Source organism: Heteronotia binoei, chromosome 21, assembly GCF_032191835.1.
Source record: "Heteronotia binoei isolate CCM8104 ecotype False Entrance Well chromosome 21, APGP_CSIRO_Hbin_v1, whole genome shotgun sequence".
Taxonomy (NCBI): Eukaryota; Metazoa; Chordata; class Lepidosauria; order Squamata; family Gekkonidae; genus Heteronotia; species Heteronotia binoei.
In genome coordinates, this window is record NC_083243.1 from 31,708,763 (window position 1) to 31,728,762 (window position 20,000).

At 40.2% G+C, this 20,000-nt stretch overlaps 1 protein-coding gene across 1 annotated transcript in view; it reads left to right on the plus strand.

Moving 5' to 3' along the window:
• The window catches only part of SETD3 (SET domain containing 3, actin N3(tau)-histidine methyltransferase), a 56,958-nt gene that overhangs the window by 13,309 nt on the left and 23,649 nt on the right, over window positions 1–20,000 (plus strand). The window lies entirely within an intron of this gene.

Consider the following 20,000-nt stretch of genomic DNA (forward strand, 5'->3'; position numbering starts at 1 on the left):
AATGCATATAGCCCAATCTGGGGCTGTGTCTTTGTCACTGTGTGATGGAATCTTAGCAACAAAGCTGCCAGATATGGTGCATCTGTATCAGTCCTGCAGTAGTGATTGAATGAGAGCTTCTCTCTCCAGTTCTTTTTGTTAATTGGCAGAGACATAATCAAAGCTACTTTTTTGCAGGGAGTCATGTGAACATCATGTTCCTTTTTTTTTTTACAAAAAGACTTCTCCAGCAGCATGGTTGTTGAAGAATCTGAAATGATGCTAGCTGTATCAGCCCAAAGCTCCCTTGTTCAGGAAGTTGGCTCACTGTCCTGCATGCCTACCTGTTGCTTGTTCTTAGGCACCATTCTGTTCCTCTCTTAGTGCACATTACTAAAAGAGGCATACCTTTAGATAAATCAGATGTATATTTTCATTCTTGTTGCTAGTGAATGAAGCAGATATTTGCATTTAAGGGGGAAAATAGTTTGCTGCAGCAGTAAAGTATTCTATGTCTGAGCTTGTCTGCATTGCCAGGCTGGGGAGTAAATTGAGTTAGCACAGAAATAAAATTCTTAAGAAGAAGACTGCAGATTTATACCCCGCCCTTCTCTCTGAACCAGAGACTCAGAGCACCTTACAATCGCCTATTATCTTTTCCCCCCACAACAGATACCCTGTGAGGTGGGTGGGGCTGAGAGGGCTCTCACAGCAGCTGCCCTTTCAAGGACAACTTCCTATGGTAGCTATGGCTAACCCAAGGCCGTTCCAGCAGCTGTAAGTGGGGAATCAATCCCGGTTCTCCCAGATAAGAGTCTGCACACTTAACCCAGTTTGGTGCCATCTAAAGCCATAGGTTTGACTGTAATCAAAATTTACAAACCAGTGAAATCAGTATACCTTACAGTTTCCACTTTTTGTTGGCTGCACACAGCCAGCTTCTTGCCATCCAGTTATTTTTACCCTTGAACCTAGTGTAACGTAAGCTACCTATGAGTAATGAAGTCTTTGTGTCTAACATAGGAAAACTGTTCAAACATGGCGATTCAGTCAAAGTGCACCAACAGAACATTTTGTCAGCCTTTACTACGTGCATATTAAAATGCATTTACTCTTCTCTTGTCCGTTTTATCCTCACAACAGCCCTGTGAGGTAGGTAAGGTTGAGCATATTGAGTGGCCCAAAGCAAGCAAGTTTCCTTGGCAGAGTTGGGGTTTGAATCTGGGTCTCCCATATCCTAGTTTGGCATTCAAACCACTGCACCAAACAAGCTGCACTTCTTAGGTAATTCTTCAGCCTTCTTCAAAACTCGGTTGCAGAAAATGTTTTCAGTATACAGATAGGCGCACCCTGCAGCAACATGTTTCTATCAACACCATTTAATGGGACAAAATCTCAGTTGAAACATAATCTACTTCCTTCCTGTCTTTATTGAATTTTAATGTCTATTTTGCAATTATTTCCAACTTTTTAAATATTTTGAAATGGAAGTTCTATACCGAATGTCATCATAAAAACACTTTGAAAAGCAAGCTAGACAAAAGAGTCCCCGTTTGCCTTTAAAGCTGCATGAGATTTTTTTTTTTTCAGAGGATATGAAAAATGTCAGTACTGGGTTTCCATAGTGTTACTGTTGATCTCCTGAGCCTAGTCCCCTTTATTTCGTTCTCTGTGTTTTGTAAAGACTACCCTTTCCTTCAGGTTGCTTTGCTGCATTACTACTGCTTGATGGTATGTATTAGTTGGGACACTTAAATAAAAAGCCAAGTAGTCTGGGCTGATCTAGAATACTGTGATAGAACTTTGATGGGTTGGGAGATTCATATTTGTCTCCCTCTGTGGAACAGAAGGTGTGATGTTGCTGTGATACCAGTGTCATAATAAGTTCTGGCTTTTTAAAGAAAAACTGGCAATACTAGGCACCTAATGTTGTTTTTACTGATGGGTTAACCAGTCTTCATCACTGCCATATGTCATTGTAGTCAAAAGCTAGTAAAGCATACCATTGAATGATATCTAGATTATGTGTATTACTGATATTTGAAAGCAGACAAGTGTGATCATCATCTTGTCACTGTTCCTGAGTGAAATGTGTACATTGGAGGAACAATAGGGCATCTTGGGTATATTCTTTCACATGCATGTTGCGTGAAAGTCATGGAAGCAGTATGGTCTTGTCCTTGCTTGAATTGGGGCAGGCACAGTGATCACAGATAGTGAACATCAGCTTGTATCCTGCCCTTTTAGTGCTTTTTGAATGATGCGATGTCTGTTGTGATTGCCAGACCTTAAAAAGGGATGCAGGCAGCCATATGTAGTGAGAGCTGGACCTGTGTGCAAGTAAATACCATTGCATGTAAGCATTGGATATTTTAGGGGCAGTCTAGGAATGAATCCAGATGGTTGTGCTTGGTGACATCTCCTGGTGGGGTTGGAATGCTGAAGATGGCATTTCAGACTCCCAATCTTGGGTGTAAATCTACTTTTTCTGTTTAATTATGAATAGCTTGCCTTTGGATATCTCACCTAAATATCCTATGTCTTGTAAATCACAAGGCGTAAGATATGGGAGCATATACAGCCTCGGAAATGTTTAGGTAAGATTCCATGCTTCACTTACGTTAATAGTTCAAAATAATCTTTAACCTCATAAAATTTGTGTGAAAAAACACCAAAGTGAAGCAGCCTGTGTGTATGGGAAAAAGTGCCTTGGATTCACAGCTAACTTATGGCGAACCTGTAGGGTTTTCAAGGCAAGAGACATTCAGAGGTGGTCTGCCATTGCTTGTGAGGTAGCTCTGTGGTATCCCTGCTTTACAGAGAGGAGAGGCAGAGGCTGAGAGAATAGTGGTTGGCTTTTGGTTGAGGTAAAATTAGATTCAGAGTACATCTCAATTCTTGCACTAGCCCTCTGTATTTGTTCATATTATCAATATTTTCAATTTGCATACATCCTTATGGTGACTAGTTGCCAAATAAGCTTCTGAAAGCTTTCTAGAAGGCTTATTTTTAAAGTATGGGTCTTGGACTGCAGCCAGTGTCTGTGGGCAATGCAGCTTTGCTAGTAAGTTCAGAGAAGCTTTTCTGTCCATCTGCTGAATCATACCAGTGCTACTCGCTGCCAGCCTATAAAAAGAAATTAACTAACTTTGTAAAGCTTTTCTGCCTTGGCAACTCAAGTTAAAGAACCTTGGGTCACCTAAGCAGGGCAGGCCTTTAATCAAGACCTTGGTGAACCGCTACCAGTCAGAACAGATGTACTAGGCTACATGAGCCCAGTTTTAATTCCACTCAAGGCAGCCTAATACATTGAGTGAGAAAAGGGGGGCTGCGCCAAGAATGGAGCGAAGCACACGAGATGATTAGTGCAGTGGGAGAATTAATTTTAATTTTCTCAGAGACCCATAGGCATTTTTGCATACACTTCATCAGGGGGATCTGTGAAATACTATTCTCTGAACAGTGGGATTTTACAGATTCCCCCTGATGAAATATATGCAAAATGCATAGGGGTCTCAGTGAATTAAAGACCTCTGCCTTAGATCCTGGAAGGCCATGCCAGTCTGAGTAGACATTACCGACCTTGATAGACCAAGAGTCTGTTTCAGTATAAAGCAGTGTTGTGTTTTCAAGTGTGATGCTGTTGCAGATAGATAATCAGTCTCCAACTCCATAATTTTTCCCTTGGTTTAAATTGATTAAAAGGGATCACGTCAGAGCCTTTTATCTAACATTACAATATCAGAATAGGTTTTATGTCTGTTAGATTCCAGTCCATACCAACAGCTTTGCGCTTATTGGTTAATACTCCCAGAAACCATTTCTTTTCATTTATAAATCCTTGGAGTTTTGGTTCTGGATAGTCCATCTCATATTTTGCCTTGCCTCATCTATACAGAACCTAGAACCAAATTTCTCACAATGTTCTTGAAGGTCTTAAATGTTTCTTAAGAAGCAGAGAAGCTGATTTTTGTTCCCTCAGATACAGACTTGCTCATCTCACATAGAGTGTGATAAACACATCAGGCCTGGTTATTTTAGCAGTGTTGTTTTTGATTCATGTTTTATGTCCTGTGTGCCCGGTTATAACAGCCTTTAGCCATATACAATAAGTACTGCTTGAACTTGTATTCAGGTTAGGATGATCGTGTTTTAGGGTATCCAGGGAAATTATGCAGTCTTTCCACTATCAGAATAATTCACAGCTGAATTTTCATGTGTGGACAAAACAGTTGCAAATGATTGCCGTAGTGCAGCATTCAAAGAAGTTTGGACACAGTCCAGGTTATGAATAAAATGAGCCTTTGGAAGGATCACAGGCCTTCCAGTTATAACTGCCTTGGGTCCTGGGAGAAAGGTGAATACATAAATATTTTAAATAAACAGGCTAACCTTTATAGAACTCTATAGAGTTGTCTTCAACAAGGTTCAGGTATGGAAGATATTCAGAAGGGTTTGTTGGAAACGAATGAAAGTTGCACGAGATGAGGAAGGAGAATAGCTAGTAGCTGCTATGAAAGCCTATATATGTTTCTGTACCAAATGTAGTTGAAAGACTGTTGTTTTACAGTGTACACTTTCAAATAAAGTATCCTTCTTTTTAACCAGTTGTATTCAAAATACTGCTTTGAATCCAGCAATGCAGAAGCAGAAACATAAATGGACTCAGAGCAGTTCTTCTCATACAAGACCTAGTGCTTTCTTCTATATGTGTCATAGTGCCCAAAAATCGGTGGCACAAGATGTTGTGGGGGATACAGTAAGCTTGCACAAGCAGCTACTGTGGTCTTTTTCTTGCGTTTCTACTTGTGCATGAGCTCTAGCTCACATGGAAATTTTGCTCTGGATCCAACCCAACATCTTTTAAGCCAAAGTGATATAAACCCTGAAATACAGTATTTTTTGCACCATAAGACTCACTTTTCCCCCCCAAAAAAGTGGAGGGAAAAGTGTGTGCGTCTTAAGGAGCGAATACTGCAAAATATTCACACAAATGCCTCTAAATTCACACAAACGGCTCTAAAAACTAGGTGCGTCTTATGTTCAGGTGCGTCTTATGGAGCGAAAAAGGTAGTTTGGTCAGGCCTGTAAACATGTTACATTGAGAAATATTGAGGCAGAACTAGGGTTGCCAGGTTTCTCCCCCCCCCCCCCCCGGCCACTGGCAGGACATAGGGGAGTAGGGTTACCAGCTCCATGTTGGGAAAGTCCTGGAGATTTGGGGGTGGAGCCTTGGGAGGACAGGGACCTCATTGGTGTACTATGCCATAGAGTGCACCTTGCAAATCATCCATTATCTCCAAGGGAGCTGATCTCTGATGTCTGCAGATGAGCTGTGATCCTGGGGGATCCCCAGGTCCCACCTAGAAGCTGGGATCCCTATGCAGAATTAATATATTGCAACTGAAAATGTAAAGCAATGTCTTAACACTGGAAGTTAGGGTCAAAAGAGGCAACTACACTTACTATTCATTTTATTATTCCCTTTATTATTATTTATTGTCTGTATCTGAAGAAGTCTGCTTGCACACACAAACTTATACCTTGAGTAAAACTTTGTTGGTCTTAAAGGTGCCCCTGGAGTCAAACTTTGTTCTCCTGCTTCAGATCAACACGGCTAACCCACCTGAATCTATTCCCTTTTGTATCCCATGTTCCTTCAATAAGTGCAGGGCAACTTGCTTGGGGATCATCTCCTTTTTCCTTGAAAGAATCTTGTGAGGTTATTTAGGTTGAGTTCTGAGTAGCACAAGGTCGCACAGTGAGTTTTATGACTGAGCGCGGATTTAAAGTTTGGTTGCCCTGGTCTGTACACTACACTGCCGCTCTGCTTAATTGTATTAACCAACAAGATGATTTGCAGCAGGCTCAGATGTTTATTTGGATAGCCAGTTTTATTTACTTTTTTCCTGAAGGACAGTGAAGGCAATGGACTACCTTGGGGGGGAAATGCAGTTATAAGTTTTTCTTCTTGCTATAAGTAGTTGAAGTGCAGATGGCAGCAATGAAACTCCTTCCCTTTCACTCCTGTTGCCAGATAAATGTTAGTCCAGCTTGACAACTAACAGCAGGTGTGAGGCTTGACTGATAAAAATAACTCCTTTAACCAAGCAGAGACCCACACTCAGTTAGTTTAAATAATACGATACCTGAAATGTAGGTAAGGAGGCTGGATGGGTCTCTTGAGGTGCCACTTAAATAATGGTGGGAAAATGGTTTCTAAGCTTGCATTTAGTTACAGACCCCAAATGTTTATCACATAATGCCAGATTCTTTGTATAGTGAAATGTGGTATAATAAGCACAAGAGGGAGCCATATAGTTTACAAGTATTCAGAGTGAAGCCTCTTACATTTTGAAGCTATATATTTCAGTTTGCCTTTGTAAAATGTGTTTCCCATTTTAACTCCCCCCCACCCCCCACCCCTGCGCATGGGCATGTTTCTATCCTTCTGCAATGAAGAGTTGCTACATGGATCACTGCAGAGAGGTGCTTTTATCCTATAAAACACACACAACAATGTACTCTTTGCTGCAGTACCTCTTCTCTGTCAGATCAGGGAGATACAGGGCAGAACAAGTGAATTATAGCCTTTCTATTCACCATGGTAATAACAATAAATTTCAGTCTAAGCGTTTCCAAAATTCTGTTCAGTCTGTACTGATTTTTTTTTAAAAAAAACACCACCCTTAGAAAGTGAATCCTCCTGACTAAATTAAAATAATTTGAGGGTTTGAGTTGCTTCATGAGAGCAAGGAGCAATCAAAGGATTGAGAGCATTTTTCATAGGGTGTCCCAACTCTTAACTTTTATCATGTGCTTCCCGTGTTTCATAGGACGATGCACACACATCTGCCTAGGGCCATTTTCTTTTATAAATTAAACAATAGCAGCAAACTAGCATTTATGGCACTTGAACTTAATCTGTAATCATTTATTTTGTGCATTCATGAGGCACAAAATGTCTTCCTTTATGTAGTTACCTACAATGAAAATGCTGCAGCAGCAAAGCCAGGCTATAACTCAGGCAGTTGTTTCCTCCCTTCCACGTGCTAAAGGAGAGACACCTCCTGCTACTGTTATGGGCAGTGAGGAGCAAGTTGCATTAAATAGGTGCCTTGTCAGAGCAGGGCTCCACAACTCTCAGATCCCTGCATTCCTAGAAATTTCATTGTAGTACCTAGTATTTTCACAATTTTTGGGTAATCCTAGAAAGCTTACCTATTATTTCACATCAGAATGTTTTGTTCTGTGACATAAAAGTGAATGTGTGTGATGTTCTTGTCATTGCTTCTTTATATATTAACTTTAACCATTCAGTGGTGGTAGATGAATTGCTTTCTTAACCACCTGGTCTCTGGTTTGGCTCCAGTACTAGGGAGAAGTTAGGGGTGTGTGGTATTATTTGGGTATTTATTCAGCCGAATTCAGATTTAATTTAGCTACCAATGCAGCTGACCCAAATAAAAGCCAATGTTATTTGGTGTTTGTTTGGGCTAGGGTTGCCAATCCCCAGGTGGGGGCAGGGGATCCCCTGGTTTGGAGGCCCTCCCCCCGCTTCAGGGTCATCAGAAAGCGGGGGGAGAGGAGGGAAATGCCTGCTGGGAACTCTATTATTCCCTATGGATATTTATTCCCATAGAAAATCATGGAGAATTGATCCATGGGTATTTGGGGCTCTGGGGGGGGCTGTTTTGGGGGGTAGAGGCACAAAATTTTCAGTACAGCATCTAGTGCCTCTCCTCAAAATACCCCCCAAGTTTCAAAAAGATTGGACCAGGGGGTCCAATTCTATGAGCCCCAAAAGAAGGTGCCCCTATCCTTCATTATTTCCTGTGGAAGGAAGGAATTGAAAAGGTGTGCCGTCCCTTTAAATGTGATGGCCAGAACTCCCTTTGGAGTTTAATTATGCTTGTCACAGCCTTTATCTTGGCTTCACGCCTAATGTCTCCTGGTTCCTCCCCCAAAGTCTCCTGGCTCCACCCCCAAAGTCCCCAGATGTTTCTTGAATTGGACTTGGCAACACTAGTTTGGGCCAGCTATATCATGCCCCCCCCCCCCCCCGAGAAGTATGACTTGGAGAATGCATTCCCTGTGCTTATGGTGATAACAACCAGGATTGACCCGTATTTATTTTATGTGCTGCAACACTTTGTTGTAGCTTTAATAAAATGATGAGAAACAATGAAGAGTTTTCGTGGTAGAAATAATTAGAAAACAGGGCCATTAAAATACAAAGCTGTGAAAGTTGGGAAATGATTGACTCCTAAATTCTTGGGCTGGCTCCTACAGCTAAAGAAAATTTGTCACAGCCTGATTAAAACAGGTTTCAGTGCTATGAACTTTAAGTTGGTATCCAGCTATAACACTACCTATTGTGACTGCATGAGCGTTTTCTCCAAATCATACACAGAATTATTTTGTCCTGATTTTGTAATGCTTGTTTTTATAATATTATTTTAACTGTTTGATTTTACTGAGCCTGCTTGCGGAATAAGGCGGGATATAAATCCAAAAATTAAATTAAATTTCTATAGTCTGCATTTTTAAAATTGCATCTCAGGTTGCAAAAATTAAGATATATATGCTAAGAAAGCTTAGGGTGCATTAGTTTGCAGCTCACTCAGAGTATTGGGCACATTTGCAGCTTTGCTTGTAGAAAACCTGCATTCCGTAAATATGCCTCATAATACAGGTTATATTCTAAACTAAGTTGTAAAATATACTTAGTATTTTGCTGAAACGGTAATATGAGGTTAGGTTCAGTAATTAATATATTTTAATTTCCTCCCCAATTTCCTCTTTGCTTGGGGGGGGGGGAACAGAAAAAAAATTCCCTCATGGCTTAAAAGCTTCCAGAAATTTAATATTGTAGTTAAACTCAGAAAATTATACTAATTAAAACCCTGAAAGCTGGAAAAAATAGTATTGGTTGTAATTTTTTTGGCTGCCTCCAGTCAACGAAAAGTCCAGCCTTATAGACTGGAAAGAAATGTAGCATGTGTTACCCAGGCTCACTGCATGGCAGAAATGGCATCTATGAGTAGATGAGCCTTCCTAGTACCCCTGTGTCCTGACTGGGATAGCCTAGGCTAGCCTGACCTTGTCAGACCTCAGAAGCTAAGCAGGGTTGCTGCGCAGAGGCAGGCAATGGCAAGCTACTTGCGAACGTCTCTTGCCTTGAAAGCCCCCGCGCAGGTCACCATAAGTCAGCTGCAATTTGAATATGCTCTCCCCCTTGCTCCCCCCCCCCCCCCAAAAAAAACCCCTGTAATGGCTTAAGGCTGTGACCTTATGTATGACCATTTGGGATATTGGCTGTTTCCTCATAGCTACTTGAGGAGAATGATTCTTCCTACAAGTATCCCCCCCCCCCCCTCACTTGGAGAAAATATCTTCCATTTTGGAGCAGTCGTTGCTGTACATTGTTAGACCTTGTGCAAAAGGTAGTCAAACTTGCTATTCCTCTTCCAGTGATTTGGCAGTTGCTAGCATGCAGAGTAGTATCTAGACTATATAGTATTTTGTATTGTCTCTCTCTGTGCCTTAGCATTACACTGTCCTTCTTTGTCTCTACAACAGTGACAGAGTTAGGGCAGCTATCAGTCCACAAATAAAAGATTAATGGGTTGTTTTTTTCTTGCTCCCCACCTTGTGGGTTTTGGTGAGAGGCTGCTGTGCCTGCTTGAATACAATATTGTCTCGTTAAACTGTTCTAGCACTTCTGACAAAAAAACAACCCCCAAACCCTTGCTTTTCTGGTTCTCCTTTTAATAGCAACAAATGTCATTGTATAAGAATTGTGCTATTCTGACTGAAGGTTGTAAAGTTAGCACAATTGTTTTGCCATGGATTCAGAAGGCAACTTTCAAAGATAGAATGTATGTATATATTTGGAGTAACATTTATGCAGGCTTTGGTTACAGCTCTTATGAGGATGCAAGAAGCCTCCAAGGGGTCCCACAATGCCTGTTTACTTTTTAATATAATGAGGATGCATTTTGCTAGAGGACTTCGTAATGAGATGAAGATGAGAGGCAAAAGATGCTCCTTGGCTTCAGATCTGAATCTGTTATGAGTGAAATTTTGTCTTTAATATGTGGGCAACTGGGGTGTCCTTTTAATATTCATTTTTAAAATGGCCACAATGAAAAATAATATGAGCAATTAGAATGCTGAATGAGAACAAGTATAACAGTGGAACCTTTTTTTCAAAAACTTGCTTCTGTCTTTTGTATGTAATGTAGCAAGCTTCTGGAGGTTTAATTTTTATTGCAGTGCAAGTGCAGCTCCTTTTCCATTTCCCTTTTTTCTTCTGGAGTATGATGCATATAGTTTGCTGTGTTTAAAAATAAGTAACTGGAAGAGGATCATGGGGTTTGAGGCATAACCTACATAGTTGAGTTGGTGGTATTAATATAGAGCCTATAACTAGGTGCTTAATAACTGGGGACAGTGTCCTATGCAGAGATTCACAATCTTATACAAGGCTTGGTCAGAGAACAGGAATATTGTTGAACCTCCAGAGGAACTGGTTGGCCACTGTGTGAGACAGGATGCTGGAATAAATGGACCACTGGTCTGATACAGCAGGGTTCCTCTTATTGTTCTTAATAGCATTGAGAATAGGGGATTAAAGCAGAGAGTTAAAGTTTAGGAAAGGGTTTAGCAACAGCCAAAGAAGAGATCAATTAACACATGAGAAAAGAGTTTTAAGAAGCTGTTTTGACCCTGTGGTGGAATTAAAAATCAACAGGAAGAGCATTTCCAAGTACCAATAGCAGAAAGTACTAGTGACTGCATGTGTGATTTAGAGACTTGTACCAAGAGAATGGGAAGGAGTTCACCGCTGAAGGAGAGCTAAGAATGTTCAAGTGAAGTAATAAATGATGAAAAAGTAGAATTTTAAATTTCAGTACAGAATTAAGTGGAAGCCTGTGATGTTCTAGAAAAAATGAAGTGAAAGTAGATACGATAAAAACAGCATTCATTACAGAAAGATGGGATGAAGATGGGCCATTGAGACAATCATTGCAATAATCAAGACATGAAATGAGAGAATGAACAAGAACTTTAGTTATGTCAGGAGGAAGAAAGGAACAAATCGTCAACTTTAGAAGATGAAAACAGCAAGATTTGGCAAGAGCATGAATGTGGGAAGAGAAAAATAAAGCAGAATCAAAAAGTAACACCTAGATTATGAGTTTGAGTGGAGGAGTGAATAGGAGAACCATCAAGGTTAAGAGAAATGGGGTAAGGAGAGATGGAGGTAAGCCTAAGTATTTTGTTTTGATGCAATTAAGTTTGGAGTGATACTGAGTCATGTCAAATGTGATAGTGAGTGAGACAATGAAGATATTGAATAATAAAGAGTAAAGATAGTTTTAACTCACAGACATAGAAGTGGTAGAAAATATCATACAAGAGAATGAAGGAAGGATATGAAGAAGAGCAGAAGCCCTGGGAAAGCACCTTCAAAAAGACATAAAACAGACAGCCATTAAAAAAACCTTTTGAAAGAATGGTTAGATATGAAAGGGGGCAAAGAAAAACATAACTACCCTATATAGTGAATCACAGTATCAAAAGCTGAGGAAGAATCAAGATGCACAAGAGCCAAGTGAAGATGTTACATCTAGCAACAGGGAGTAATTTTGAACAGATCTGTTTGGCAGGAAAACTAATTCAAAAGCCAGAGTCCTGAGAATTAAGTGGCAGTAGTGCAGGAATTACGAAGAAACCATGGCGTGGATCCTAATAGTCGATGGATGCAAGGATCACATGTCTTTCCCATATTGTTTCCTCTCCTATCGGTTTTTCAGAAACTTTCCCAGGGATGTTGTGGGACTGGCATGGAGTAATAGCTATGCTGGCACAAGGAAGCTTCAGTGGGGAGAGGAGGAATTACTCTTTCCTCCCTCTTCCACCAGCAGAGGAGTAAAAAAAGACTGCTTGTGGGGAAGGAATATGCAGGAAAAGATCTGTGACCCTCGGTGCTGTCCACTGTGATATTGCTGAATCCAATCCAATATGATTAACAAAGATGGCTTTTGAAGTAGAGGAGAAGCCACAGCTATTGTGGGGAGAATGCGAAGAGGGCTGTGTGCATACATGTAAACCAAAAACAAATCACAGGAGGACTGGTGGAGCAGCGGAAAGCAATAACGGTAGGACCCAGGAAACAGATAGTAGGAGAAGAATCAGAATAAGAGAAAGAGTTAACAAAAAGTACAGGATGGGTTGAAATAAAAGAAGGAATGGGGAAGGGAAGATGCTGAAGAGAAGAATATCCATTTTTTCCGTGTAAATCTGATACTAAGTCTTGAGAAAGGAAAGGATGAAATAGAGATTTTGTTTAAAAAAAGAGCCCAGGAAGGAAAAATCAGACTATTTAGTAGCGGCAAAAGAAATAAACCGAAAGTGACACAGATCAGAAGAGGAGCAGCTTTGGTGCCTCATCCATCCAGCTCTACAGGTATAGATTGAAGGTAACACAAAGGAAGAGTACGCTACCATTGCAAGAGGGAAAGGCTGGTCAGAACATACATAGATGGAAAGAGCAGATGAAAAACGGAAAGGCTGCTGAGTCCACCAGCTGAGCAGAAAGGGCAGAGTGTGGGCCGGGGAAGGACAGAAGGCAGCTGGTGATGCTCACTGAGGCAGTGAACAGTGTTGCTATTATTGGGGCAGTTAGACGGAATACTGTACCAGCTATGTGTATGTACATAGATTATATTATTATAGCTGATTTGATTTCATGCCGACAGATTTTAGTGATCTGTCTCCTGTCTGGATCAAAAGCAGCCTTGGGATGAATACCCAACAAAGTGGGTTTTTTCAGCCCATTCTTTCTTCCCTCTCAGCTCTTTGCTAAGACTGGTACTGCTCTTGGGAGGTGCAGACTGCTTTGCCAATTTTGCCCCTGTGCAAATCAGGTGATTCCTTGTTTGTCTGAACCTTAGATGATCTCCTGCCCTTTTGAATTTACTTTGCTAGTTTTCCCAGCAGGTTTTTGCTGTGGTGATGAGATTTCCTGTTTGGCAGCCAGAGAAACAGAGCTGAGTATGCCCCTCTCACCATCTTGAAAATATTAGTATCCAAATGATAATCTGTTTCTATTTCTCCAAGTCCCTTTTCTGTAACAGTAGGAATATTGGGAGCCTGCGAACTTTCCATTTTGAAAATCGTAAAACTTCTCATTTGGGAAGCAGTTATCTTCTGTATTTTGGACCCTGCTTGCCAGCATAACTACTTTTAATTTATTTCTGCTCTTCTCAATGGCTTACGATCCCATTAAAATACTCTCCCCAAACACTGTCTGAAAACGCTATGCTTCAAAACCATATATGCCAATATTAGACGAAATTGTTTTTGCACATTTTTAAGCCACACTTGGGAGAAATATTATGTCGGCTGGAAAATACAGAAGTCTTTGGAGACACTTCTGTTAGAAGATGAGGTTTCTAACCCCTCTCCTGGCCACGAATTCAGATGAGCAGTTGTTTCTACAGATACAGCAATGCTACTGCTTATTTTCCTCTGATCAACTTGTACTTCCAGAGAGCAACTGCTTCTGCTCACAGGGGGTTATCTGTGCTCTGGGACTCCATGCCTTGATGGTTAATCATACTTTTTCACAGATACATAGTCCTTATTGTTTGGATTTAATTTTTTTTCTTGATGTAACGGCAGTTATGGATGTTCAATAAAATCAAAGCACAGTAGAAGGCTGATGCGTCTAGAGTGGAATACTCAATGGAGATATATATTCTAAGCACAGTTAATACTATTTGAGGGACTTATCTTTGTGGAAATTAGTAATTTAACTAAATTAGAAAATGGATTATCTTCTATACTTTGTCTGTGTGATGCATCTCAGTATGAAAGGCTAGATTGTTACTCATTGAGAAGAACTTCTAAAATGTCTCTTCCTGTGTTCATTGTAATAAAACTTAAGTACGACCGCTTCACTCTGTTTTCCATATCTGTACAAGAGTGCTGTCCAAACTAGCCAAAGTAGTTTTAAGCTATTTGAAAAGCCTAAAATGTTATCTGTGCTATGATTGCTGTGTGTAGAAACATCTAATATACATTCATGTTGTATTGTTTTAGCAGTCCTTTAACGTTTTCCTATCAAATCAGCTTTAATTAGGAAATAAACTTCAGTGCAAGTGTAAAAAAAAAAAAGGTAAAGAAAGTCCCCTGTGCACACACCAGGTCATTACCGACCCTTGGGGTGACATCACATCAGGACATTTTCTTGGCAGACTTTTTAAGGGGTGGTTTGCCATTGCCTTCCCCAGTCATCTACAGTGCAAGTGTAAAAGCCATTAAATATAATAATTTTAGTGACATAGAGTTGTCCTAAAAACTACAAATTAGCAACTAAATTAAAATGTGCATGATAAAGTTTCCTGTAAAAAAAAGGTAAAGGTAGTCCCCTGTGCAAGCATCAGTCATTTCTGACTCTGGGGTGACGTTGCTTTCAGTTTTCACAGCAGACTTTTTATGGGGTGGTTTGCTATTGCCTTGCCCAGTCATCTACACTTTCCCCCCAGCAAGCTGGGTACTCATTTTACTGACTTTGGAGGGATGGAAGGCTTAGTAAACCTTGAGCTGGCTACCTGAACCCAGCTTCCACTGGGATTGAACTCAGGTTGTGAGCAGAGCTTAGGACTGCAGTACTGCAGCTTTACCACTCTGCGCCATGGGGCTCTCTAAAGCTTGCCGTAGCTATTGGTTATGTTGAATACTGCATTAAATATGAGCATATACCCTTCAAAAATCCTCCTATATACTGCTATAGTTTTGTAATCATTAAGGTAAGAGAAAAGTTTTGATAACATTTGACAGGTATTGAGTTTCTTCATTTGACTATCTTCCTCTTTCACTCCAGTTAACTTTCAAAGATAGCCAATTTGGTGTAGTGGTTAAGTGTGCGGACTCCTATCTGGGAGAACCGGATTTGATTCCCCTCTCCTCCACTTGCAGCTGCTAGAATGGCCTTGGGTTAGCCATAGCTATCACAGGAGTTGTCCTTGAAGGGGCAGCTGCTCTGAGAGCCCTCTCAGCCCCACCTGCCTCACAGGGTGTCTGTTGTGGGGGGAGAAGATATAGGAGATTGTAAGCCGCTCTGAGTTTCTGATTCAGAGAGAAGGGCGGGGTATAAATCTGCAGTCGTCTTCTTCTTCTTCAAGCACTTCATGGTCTTGCCCAGTTATGACTTCAGTCCCTCTGACACGTTCAGAGTAGTTTTATGTATTATGCAGAACAAGTGAGTCATATATCTCACTGATAGTGAGATTGTAAACTCTTACCACAGCTGAGATATGTAGATCTGTTTTACGCATTAGTCCAGTTCAGGTCTGCTGGTACATGTGCATTGCCCTCTGCCAGACCATGGGGGGATGGGAAGAGTTAATTGTATTTGTATACAAGAAAGGTGAAACAGTGTGCATATGATCACCTAAGCAGTATTCTGCCAAGACTGTGTTTGTGGCATGGTTGAAAAAAATGAGAGCCACCCATGTCCATGCCCTGTTTTAGAAAGACTGATAGAATGGCATAATCCGCATGTAGATGAGAAAGTAAAACTTGTCACTGCCTATACTGTATTGGACTGCAGGTAAGCATCACATAATTTAACGGTCCTTTAAACTAAAGCTTTTCCGTGCAGGAGGAGTGGAGTTCTTATCTGTCTTTTCCCATCATGCTTTTTTATTTTGCCTTTGTTTTTAGATTTGCACCTCCACCCATGGCCCAGAATGCTAGTTTTGTTTGTGCAAGGAAGCACCCCCATCCGTCCATGAAGTCTGAGTCATACTATCCAGAAGCTAATTTTATGTAATTTCCTTTGCCACTTACCGTTAACTAGGTCTGTTGTGGCTACTTGGACAATTCTAGCCAAGCTGCAGAGGCTGTTTGCCAGTTTCATGTGAGGCCCTTGCATCTGACTTTTTATATACTTAATGAATCAGTTACATGATGAAAACCAGAATACCTTTGTGAGTCTATCCGTTGGTGACTTTTGAGCAGCTTCTGCCTCAAAACAGGGCAACACAATATATAGAAATCAGCCAAGTCCCCAGAATGTGTCAAACAATAGCTGTAATTGTGCAGATGGCTGCATGTGAAGATAGTCTTATCATCTTCTCTCTCTCTCCCTCTTAATTTTTCACCTGTTATATACTATCTCCACGAGGTGCCTTAGCTCCATTTGTAGTGTCTTTGCTAAAATACCTATGTGAGGAAAATTCATTTGATAGTTCAAAATTGTAGTAGAGTATGAATAGTGAAACTCTAAAAGGGAGAGCAGGAGCAGTGAATTTTCAGGTTTATAACAGCTGGACAGTTTTCATGCTAAACTTAATATCCCTGGGATGAGTATACAGGGTAAACTGACAAAGGACATGGCAATCCCTAGAGCTTCTTCATCTCCTATAAACTTATTAAAATTATGCTATTATTATTTCAGTTTTCTACCTACTGGGTGCTATTCAGCTTAAGCACTTTCAAGCTCCATTAATTTCAGTGGGAGAGATCTAAACCCATGCTTAATTCTCCCATTGAAATTAGTGGGGCTTGAAAGCACTTAACTTTGGCTGGATCACATCCAGGATGGAGAATAACACTGGGTACAGGAAATAAATGTGAGGCATTGGGTTGTGTGTTTTTAAGCACCCCCCCCCCGCCCAAACACACACACACACACACACACACACATTTTTAGCCTAGTGGATATTGGTCTGTGATTAATCTTGCTTGCCCCAGAACATTATGCTTGTTACCTAAGGGTACATCTTTCAAGTGTGCATTTCTTCATAATGCAAGTTGACAAGAATTGTGGTTGAATGGGAAGAACTATCAAAAAAGCCCCATACACAAAGAGACTGAGTTGCTGGCAAGTAGAGAATGTGCTGGTAGTACATTAAAAAGTCAACCGGGTCACATTTTACGCAGGGTGGATTTTATACAAGGTGGATATGAATGAACAAAACTTTGACTTGGATGCCTGTATATATTCTGTTTTAAATTAGTTATGCATCTTAAATAGTTGTAATAAAGCTTTAAAAATAGCTGCTGACTACTTGTGCTTTTGCATTAACTAGCTAGAACATTACAGGCCTGGGGCAGAGAAATGAGACAGAGGATTGTTGTGATGGACTGCACTTTTTAAAAGCTTAGAAGTGCTGTACAAACAGCTAAAGCAGTTCCAAGAGATCCAGTTGGTTAGCATCATCTGAGCAGAGGGAATGCTGAGGAGGAGAATTCATTTGGAATTCAGCCCTGACTGAGAACAGATGAACACAGACAGGAGAATTAGGGAAAGTTGGCAAGGATGAGTGGGTAGTTAGATGTAGACTCCCGTTTTGGCCAAGGAAAGGGGATCAGTCAAACAGGGAGTTAACTCTGAAGAGTGCAGAAATCCCCGATCTGGTGTGATTAGAAACTGCTTGTAGAAACCTTAAGAATTGGTTAAATATTTCTTGTTTAATTATCTATATGCTGACATCATTAAGTCTTTGTTAAATTGGTTTTAAATAGGATGTAAGATCATAAGGAGTAGTTATTTCTGGTATTAGTCTTAAAGTCTGATAATATATTTAAGCAGCATTGATCCTAAGAAAGTTGATTTTCAGTGTGGCGTTCTGTTGGGCTGTGGGATTATTGATTGATATGTGTACTTTGAGTATGTCGTAAAATTAAATATAGAATTTTAAAAAAGAGAGAGAAGGACTTTAGGTACTGGAAAGATTGCACCAGCCATCTGGAAACCAAAAGAGTCAGAGAATATTCAAAGTGTTGGGAAAACACTGGAACAAAAGCCTCTCAAGATAAAGATTTAAGTAACTGTGAATAGTATAAAAAACTCTCATTAGCCTGGAATACAGTCTGTGCATGAGCTGGTTTTACTTCATAGTTATCCAAATTGTGTTACCTCAGAAATGTCGACTTCTGATTTCATCTGACCTTTCCCCTCTGTGTTGAATAAAATATTTTGTTAATTTTGAACTTCAGAAACATCTCAAGTGCCAATTTCAGTGGTTTAAGTTAACAGGCAATGCCTCAGGTTTCTCCCTGATCCCAGCACTCTACAGCTGATACCAGGGAAGCTAAAAGTTTCAATAGAATAACTCATGATTAAACTTGCTTTGAAGTTGCATTTTTTTTAAAAAAAAATTGCAATTTCTGTTGTATTGGAAGTAAGAAATAGTGATGGTAGTGTAATGTCCTCTGCTACCGAACCAGACTGATGGGTTTTTCAGGTTAGGTAATATAAGGCCAAAGGTGCTTGGTTTGGATATACCTTTTTGAAGACATTTTGTTTTGCTTAGCTTGGGGACAGAAAGATGTTTTGTTTCTCTTAGTACTGGGCAAACTAGAGCTAGCCAGAAGATGTGGTCTCTAAAGGCCTGAATCTGGCAATGAACAAGTGGATTTATTCTGTAGCATGCAGCTTCATACTTGATGTTAGCCATTCACATATCTTAGCTGTAGGTCAAGGAACCCATAAATCAGAACTGTACTTGTATTGCAGTTCTGCTGTGCCACTGGCTGGTTGGGCTATAAAGTGTTCAAGTTAGTGTTTTGGTTGCTTTTTGTACATGTGGACTGTAATATAAGGGCCAGGCACCTTGTGGGGACTATGATAAAGGCCCTGTTCAGTCTTACATGTGGGTTTGTTTCTTCAGTGTTCCCTTCCCTTCCCTTCCCGCCCCCCTCCCCCTCCCCGCAAAATCTTGGAGTAAGGATTCGAGCTATCATTGGAAAGAGCAAAGGTGATAGTATCTTTCCAGAACAACACCTGAACTCTTCATGATGTCAGTTTAGAATATGTCTTGCATATGTTAATGCAACTGTTTAAGTAAATTGTTAAATGGCTTTGTTCCAGGAGACTGACAAAGCTGAGATTTCTAAAGGTATTCTGATTCTAGATGATGGTTTCATGATCCGCCTTTATTCTATTTTTTTCTCATTCCTAACTAACCAAATACAATCAGCACAAAATCATTTGTGTAAATAGTCTTATGACTAGTCAAATAGAATACCTGCTTTTGAAACTAATCTTAGGTTTTAGTGTTTTTGTTTGCAAAGTTGCTGTTTCTAAATCTGAATATATATAGGGACTTGTTATAGCTGAAGTGAAGTAATTCTGTTACTGAAACTCAGGAGTTGTAGGTGCATGAACTTAGACTGCATTTTTGCCATTTATCAGTGGGTTGCTTCGTTTGAATATGCGTCTGTCTCTTTTTGATCAACCTGAAAAATTTGCATGCTGTGCAGCGGCCATATTCTATACTTTATTAAATATCTGTCAATTATAAATATCAAGGTTTTACATTAATGTCAAGATAGTACATCAAAAATTCATGGAATATGTGACTTTTTCCAAGGGTATTTAATACTTAATGCATTTGTGTCATTTTTCTTTCTAGATATATTGACAGGTTTTATTAAGTGTTTGTTAGGGAGATTTCATTTTTACTGCGGGACTGTAAAGAGAAGCTGCATGCTAAATCAATTTTTTAATCAGAGCATTCTTCTCTTGGTCATTTCACCCGAGAGTTTCTAGCACGTCAAAACACTTGGGATAGCGTTTTCAGAAATACAGTAATTAACTTCTTTACAATACTGTTTCTCTAATGTGTGTCTTTTTCTGTGAGACGGTATCATTTTGCATGGTAATTCAGTAGCAGCTCCCGCACTCTATTAAGGCTTGGTGCTTAGTTCTGTACAAAAGCTGTGGCAATAGGCAGTCTCCGACGGAGATGGGTGTCTGGGATTGGGAGGGTGCAGTGGGTTTGGAAAATATTGCATGAAACCGTAAAATTCTGTTTTCCTTGACTGGTTTTTTTTTTTTAATGCACTATGACGTTTTGCAAAGCACCAATGGGGTAGGGTTCTGGATGTGTGCATATGTCTCTTATTCCATTCCCCCCCAGTGCAATTTTAGAGTCAACATCAAATGAAGGGATGGTTGCCTTCAAAGCAATTTTTAAAAAGTCAGAGGATGCGTGGAA